The sequence below is a fragment of the Chiloscyllium plagiosum genome, unplaced genomic scaffold, assembly GCF_004010195.1.
Source record: "Chiloscyllium plagiosum isolate BGI_BamShark_2017 unplaced genomic scaffold, ASM401019v2 scaf_6487, whole genome shotgun sequence".
NCBI lineage: Eukaryota > Metazoa > Chordata > Chondrichthyes > Orectolobiformes > Hemiscylliidae > Chiloscyllium > Chiloscyllium plagiosum.
Window position 1 is genome coordinate 16,678 of NW_025213713.1, and position 6,970 is coordinate 23,647.

Genomic DNA, 6,970 nt, shown 5'->3' on the forward strand with positions numbered 1-6,970 from the left:
AACTCCATCTGCCACTTCTCAGCCCATTGGCCCATCTGGTCCAGATCCTGTTGTAATCTGAGGTAACCCTCTTCGCTGTCCACTACACCTCCAATTTTGGTGTCATCTGCAAACTTACTAACTGTACCTCTTATGCTCGCATCCAAATCATCCAGGAGCCTAAAATATAACAAACAATCAGAACAGATTCCAAAAGCACACATGACATTTAACCAATCTTCTTACTGAGGAGAGCTCGATAAGGATAATTTGCTAGATGTAATGTATTTAGATTTTTGAAAAGTCCTAGTCCAGCTGCCTTGCCTCAGTGCATTTTGAGAGGTAGTTTGTAAGGAAAGGAAGGATATTGCTAAGTTGGAGAAGAGATTTATCAGGATGTTGCCGGGTTCGGAGGGTTTGGGTTACGAGGAGAGGCTGGATAGGCCGGGACTGTTTTCGTTGGAGCATAGGAGCTTGAGAGGGGACCTTATGGAAGTTTATAAAATAATGAGGGACTAGGGGGGTACGTTTTAAGGCGAGAGGGGAAAGATTTTAAAAAGTGATGCAGGGCAAGTCTTTTACACAGAGTGGGGTTCGTGTGTGGAATGAAGATCCTGAGGAAGTGGGGGATTGTGGGTACAGTTACAACATTTAAAGGGCTTTTGGATAAGGATATGAACAGGAAAGGGTTTGGAGGGAGATGGGTCAGGAGCAGGCAGGGGGGACTGGATTAGTTTGGGATTATGGTCGTCATCGACAGGTTGGGTCGAAGGGTCTGTTTCTGTGCTGTGTGACTCTTAAAGAGGCACTGTAAAGCGTACAAAAGAAAAAGTTAGCCCTGGAGGGATAGCAGACAGAGGAAGTGAGCCCTGTATTTGTACAGGATGATGGAAAATGCAAACATTTGGGATTTGGCAGTCACGTTTCAAAGTGCCCATGTGACACAAATTGGGGTGATCGAGGGAAGAAAGAGAGAGCCACTGGGAAGAGACTGGAAGACTGCAGATGGATTTCAAGGTGGATAAATTTGAGGTGATGTGTTTTGGGTGGGAAGGATAAAGTGGTTGGACACTGCTCGGAAAGTGAGTCGGGGGGGGGAGGAACGGAGAGGTCAGGGGTCACAGACTCTCAAAACAGCATCCCACGTTGGTCAGACCCCAAAAGCAGAAACAAAACTGAGATTCATTTGTGGTAAAGCGATTTTGAACTTGTAGTAGACCTTGGTTAAGACGACACTTGCTGAGTCGTTTATTTTCAACATTAACCCGGGAGGATGTGGCCATCACTGGCTGGGCCCAGGGTTTATTGCCCATTCCCCAACTGCCTTCTGAAACCGCTGAGCTGCTCTCCGTTTTATTCAAATGGAGGTGGAGGAGGAGAGGTTGGGGGGGGGAGGGAGGGAATGATGCCAGAGCTGAGAGATTGCACCCATCAGGAAAGAAAACTGAACAGGCAGCGGTTCTGTTCTGTTAAAGACGGGGATGACCGATCAAGGGCTTTAAGGCGATGAAAGGGACAGTCGGCAGAGAGAGAAGATGGTGCTGGGAGATCAGAACCAGGGGCTCACCTATAGAAGACGGTAATGGCTAAATCCATTCAGGGCAGACCTATGTACCCAGAGAATGGGCACGTTGTGGAGCCCATTTATCTCTCCACCCCCCCCCCCCCCCCAGACTCCCAGCCTCATTCCTGACGAAGGGCTTTTGACCGGAACGTCGATTTACCTCCTCCTTGGATGCTGTGCTTTTCCAGCACCGCTCTGATCTTGTCTCTAATCTCCAGCATCCGCAGTACCCACTTCCGCCATGATACAGAGTCCTCCCCCCCCCCCACAGACCGGCGGCCGTGAATACTCTGGATGCACTTAAAGGGGAAGCTGGATCGAAATGCTGGGGAGATAGATGGAGCAGCACGGGGGCTCAATGGTTAGCACTGCTGCCTCCCAACACCAGGGACTCCGGTTCGATCCCACCCTTGGGCGACTGTCTGCGTGGAGTTGGCACATTCTCTCCCCCCCCCCCTCAATGTCTGCGTGGGTTTCATGCAGGTACTTTAATTTACACCAAAGATGTGCAGGTTAGGGTGGATTGGCCGTGCTAAATTGTCCCATAGTGTCCAGGGATGTGCAGGGTAGGGTGGATTGGCCATGCTAAATTGTCCCATATTGCCCAGGGATGTGCAGGGTAGGGTGGATTGGCCGTGGGAAATTGTCCCATAGTGCCCAGGGATGTGCAGGTTAGGGTGGATTGGCCATGCTAAATTGCCCCATAGTGTCCTGAGATGTGCAATACAGGCGGGTTAGCTGTGAGAAATGCAGGCTGGCAGGAATAGGCTGGGGTGGGGTTTAGGTGGCTCTGGGAAGCCACCTTTGGAAGGTCAGCGTGGACTCGACGGGCCGAATGGCTGGCTTCCACCCTATCGGGATCCTACGAAAGGAAGGAGTTGGACCGTGGGTGGATGGGTGTGGGTGGGTTATAAATTCTATACGTTGCTGACCCCTGTGGGAGCTGTGTGGTGTGTGAACACGATCCAATTACCCGAACCTGACCTGTGTTTTTCAGGAGTACCGGACCCTCAGGGGAGAGTGGAGACAAACTCGGTAAAGTTGGATCTGTCTGGAAGAGGTATGAGTTCCAATTAATTAATTAATCGATTGATTAATTGTATAAATGCACCATGGCTGCATCAACAGTAGCTTCCAAACCTGTAAACCTCTCCCACCTCAAAGGACAGGGGTGCAGGAGGTACACAGGAACACCACCCCCTGCAGGTTTATAAAACTGTCAAACTGAAATTGGAATGGTCTCTCATGTGGCAGAGGACAGACACCAAACAAAAAAGTTACAAAAACAAATCACTGAAGATGTCAACAGATGCTAACAAGAAATTGACCAAACCCCGGGGTTCGTTGGCAGAGGACTGCAGAGAACTGATGTTAAACTTAGGTGAAATCTTAGCTGGGCCACACTCGCAGTCACGATAAGCAGCTTGTTCTCAAAAGAACATAACAAGGGGCTGGTGTGCAGAGTCCCTGGCGAAAGTGCAGAAGCCATTGGTTTAAAACAAAAACTCCCCTGTTTTTCCCCTCCCCCCCCCCCCCCCCCCCCCCGCCCCCGCAATAAAGTAGGATAGTCACTAATGAATCCACTCGGGAATTCAGGGGAAACATGGTCTCCCGAAGATTGGGGGGAAGTGTGTGGGACTCACCCCCACAAAGGGTGACAAGTATTGTTGACAGAATGAACACGGGGGAGAGGAATAGAGAGAGAAGTTGGGGCAGGGATGGTGTGGACCACTGACATCAGTGTCGGGCAGATGGGCCGAACGATCCCCGTCTGTGTGACAAACTGCTACATACTGGACGCATAGGGGAGCAATCGAGTCCCACAGTGTGAGAGCACAGACCCTTCGACCCAACCAGTCCGTGCTGACCATAATCAGCACGGTGGCTCAGTGGTTAGCACCGCTGCCTCACAGCGCCTGGGTCCCAGGTTCGATTCCAGCCTCAGGCAGCTGTCTGTGTGGAGTTTGCACATTCTCCCCGTGTCTGTGTGGGGTTTCCTCCCACAGTCCAAAGATGTGCAGGTCAGGGTGAATTGGCCATGTTACATTGCCCATAGTGTTAGGTGTAGGGGAATGGGTCTGGGTGGGTTGCTGTTTGGAGGGTCAGTGTAGACTTGTTGGGCCGAAGGGCCTGTTTCCATGCTGTAGAGTATCTAATCTAAACTAGTCCCACCTGCCTGCTCCTGGCCCATATCCCTCCAAATCTGTCCGACTTATGAACTTATGCAAGTGTCTTTTATGCACTGTAACTGTATCCACATCAGCCACTTCCTCTGGAAGTTCACTCCATGCGCAAATCACTGTGTGTTTTAAAAAAAAAGTTGCCCCCGTGTCCTTTTCAAATCTCTCCCCTCTCTCCTTCCTGATTGCCCCCTAGTTTTGAACTCTCCCACCAAGGGAAGTGAGTCTCATCTGTCCTCCTCGTGATGTTAGAGCCCTCTATAATCGTGAGGAAGGCACAGGATCTAATCATCTGAATGTTTTTCAGAAGTGCAGGCGGAAGGTTCTGGAAGGCTCGAGCGTGCCTCCTTGAAGTCTGAGCAGTCTGTGAAAGGTACGATTTCTAATTCGCTAAGTATTGCTCCCTCAAACAGTGCCTGGCCCAGATGGAGGGCCTGAAGGCAATTGTGGCAGATCTTGCTGAGATTGTATTCAGTGTGTATAATATAACACTCATTAGAAAGCAGAACTGGGGAAGTGGATAACTCATCAAACTGTCTCATAGTTTTAACAGTGAGTCTGAACAAGTCCGGGGTACCAGGGAGCAGTCTGCATCAGTGATAGGAAAGATAATGGAACAGATTCCAAAAGGGGACGTCACCTTTGACCGATCTTACTGAATTCATTCGGGTGGTAACGGGGTGGATGAGGGGAGTGTGGTAGATAGACTCGTAGAGATGTACAGGGTAAAAACAATGACTGCAGATGCTGGAAACCAGATTCTGGATGAGTGGTGCTGGAAGAGCACAGCAATTCAGGCAGCATCCGAGGACAGGCAAAATCGACGTTTCGGGCAAAAGCCCTTCTTCAGGTTCCTGCTGTGCTCTTCCAGCACCACTAATCCAGAATCATAGGGATGTACAGCACAGAAACAGACCCAACTCGTCCATGCCGACCAGATATCCCAACCTCATTCAGTCCCATTTGCCAGCATTTGGCCCATATCCCTCTAAACCCGTCCTATTCATATACCCATCCACAGGCCCTTTAAATGTTGTCATTGTACCAGCCTCCACCACTTCCTCTGGCAGCTCATTCCATACACGCACCACCCTCTGCGTGAAAAAGCTGCCCCTCAAGGTCCCTTTTAAATCTTTCCCCTCTCACCTACACCCTCTAGTTTTGAACTCACCTACCCTGAGAGAGAGACTTTGTCTATTTATCCTATCCGTGTCCCTCATGGTTTTGTAAACCTCGAGAAGGTCACCCCTCAGCCTCCGACACTCCCGGGAAAACAGCCCCAGCCTATTCAACCTCTCCCTGTAACTCAAGCCCTCCAAACCTGGCAATATCCTTGTAAATCTTTTGCTTTTAGAGATTGAATCAACTTTATTGTCACACATATTCACATGAGTACAGTAAAAATTTTACATGATGCCACCTTAGGTACAAGGTACCTAGGTACAGATTCTTGAGTAGAAATTCTGAGGAAAAAAGAATTAGGCAAATATAAAGTCCAGCAGTACGGACATTCAGAAGGACAAGATCGTTTCAGAAAAATAAACGATGTAAGTTTGCTCGCTGAGCTGGAAGGTTCATTTTCCAGACGTTTCGTCACCCTACTAGGTAACATCTTCAGTCGGCCTACGGACGAAGCACTGTTGATAATTCCTGCTTTCTATTTTAAATGTTTGGGTTGGTGACGCAGTTTTCCGTGGTGATGTCATTTCCGGTTCCTTTTCTCAGGGGGTGGTAGATGGGGTCTAACTCGATGTGTTTGCTGATAGAGTTCTGGTTGGAATGCCATGATTCTAGGAATTCTCGTGCGTGTCTTTGATTGGCTTGTCCTCGGATGGATGTGTTGTCCCAGTCAAAGTGGTGTCTGTCCTCATCCGTATGTGAGGATACTAGTGAGAGAGGGTCATGTCTCTTTGTGGCTAGTTGATGTTCATATATCCTGGTGTCTAGTTTTCTGCCTGTTTGTCCAATGTAGTGTTTGTTACAGTTCTTGCAAGGTATTTTGTAAAAGATATTAGTTTTGCTTGTTGTCTGAATAGGGTCTTTCAAGTTCATTAGCTGCTGTTTTAGTGAGTTGGTGGGCTACCATGATGCAAAGGGGTCTTCTCAAAACTCGCTATAAAGAAATAAAAATGTTCAGACTAGCAGTGTTTCCACCGTAATAAAAGCTCCCTCAATGAACTATTGGATTCTTGTTTAACGTCAGATGGTTAAAACCATAAAATGAAGAGCAGATTCTGGCCAAACTAGCCAGAAATACCACGGCTGCAAGAGCAGGATGGGAGGCTGGGGGTGCTGCTGTGCATAACTCTTTCTCACACCCCCCCCCCCCCCCAAAGCCCTCCCACTATCTACGAGGCACAAAGCAGCCCCCTGCTCAATTAGCACCACGTTCCCCAGTCCCTCCACCATTGATGTTCAGTAGCAGGAGTGTGTACCGTTCACCGGGAGCAGGTGCAGAGTAGAGAAAATCTTCATGTGGGCAGCTGCTGAACTGGGGCGAGTGACCCACCCAGACCCATTCCCCTACCCTATTACTCTACATTTCCCCTGACTAATGCATCTAACCTGCACACTATGGGACAATCTCCCAAGACCAATCCACCCTAACCTGCACATCCCTGAACACTATGGGACAATCTCCCACGGCCAATCCACCCTAACCTGCACATCCCTGAACACTATGGGACAATCTCCCTTGGCCAATCCACCCTAACCTGCACATCCCTGGACACTATGGGACAATCTCCCTTGGCCAATCCACCTTAATCTGCACATCCCTGGACACTATGGGACAATTTCCCACGGCCAATCCACCCTAACCTGCACATCCCTGGGCACTATGGGACAATTTAGCACGGCGAACCCACCCTAACCTGCACATCCCTGGGCACTATGGGACAATTTAGCACGGCCAATTCACCCTAACCTGCACATCCCTGGGCACTATGGGACAATTTAGCACGGCCAATCCGCCCTAACCTGCACATCCCTGGGCACTATGGGACAACTTAGCATGGCTAACCCACCCTAACCTGCACATCCCTGGGCACTATGGGACAACTTAGCATGGCTAACCCACCCTAACCTGCACATCCCTGGGCACTATGGGACAACTTAGCATGGCTAACCCACCCTAACCTGCACATCCCTGGGCACTATGGGACAACTTAGCATGGCTAACCCACCCTAACCTGCACATCCCTGGACACTATGGGACAATTTAGCACGGCCAATCCACCCAAACCTG

The 6,970-nt window shown here is 49.5% G+C and overlaps 1 long non-coding RNA gene across 1 annotated transcript in view; it reads left to right on the forward strand.

Moving 5' to 3' along the window:
• The window catches only part of LOC122547703, a 6,153-nt gene extending 2,036 nt beyond the window's left edge, over nucleotides 1-4,117 (forward strand). The window contains exons 2-3 of the long non-coding RNA XR_006311069.1: nucleotides 2,541-2,603; nucleotides 4,031-4,117. This is a non-coding gene — a long non-coding RNA (uncharacterized LOC122547703). The remainder of the gene's footprint in view (nucleotides 1-2,540; nucleotides 2,604-4,030) is intronic.
• The last annotated feature ends 2,853 nt before the right edge of the window (nucleotides 4,118-6,970 follow it).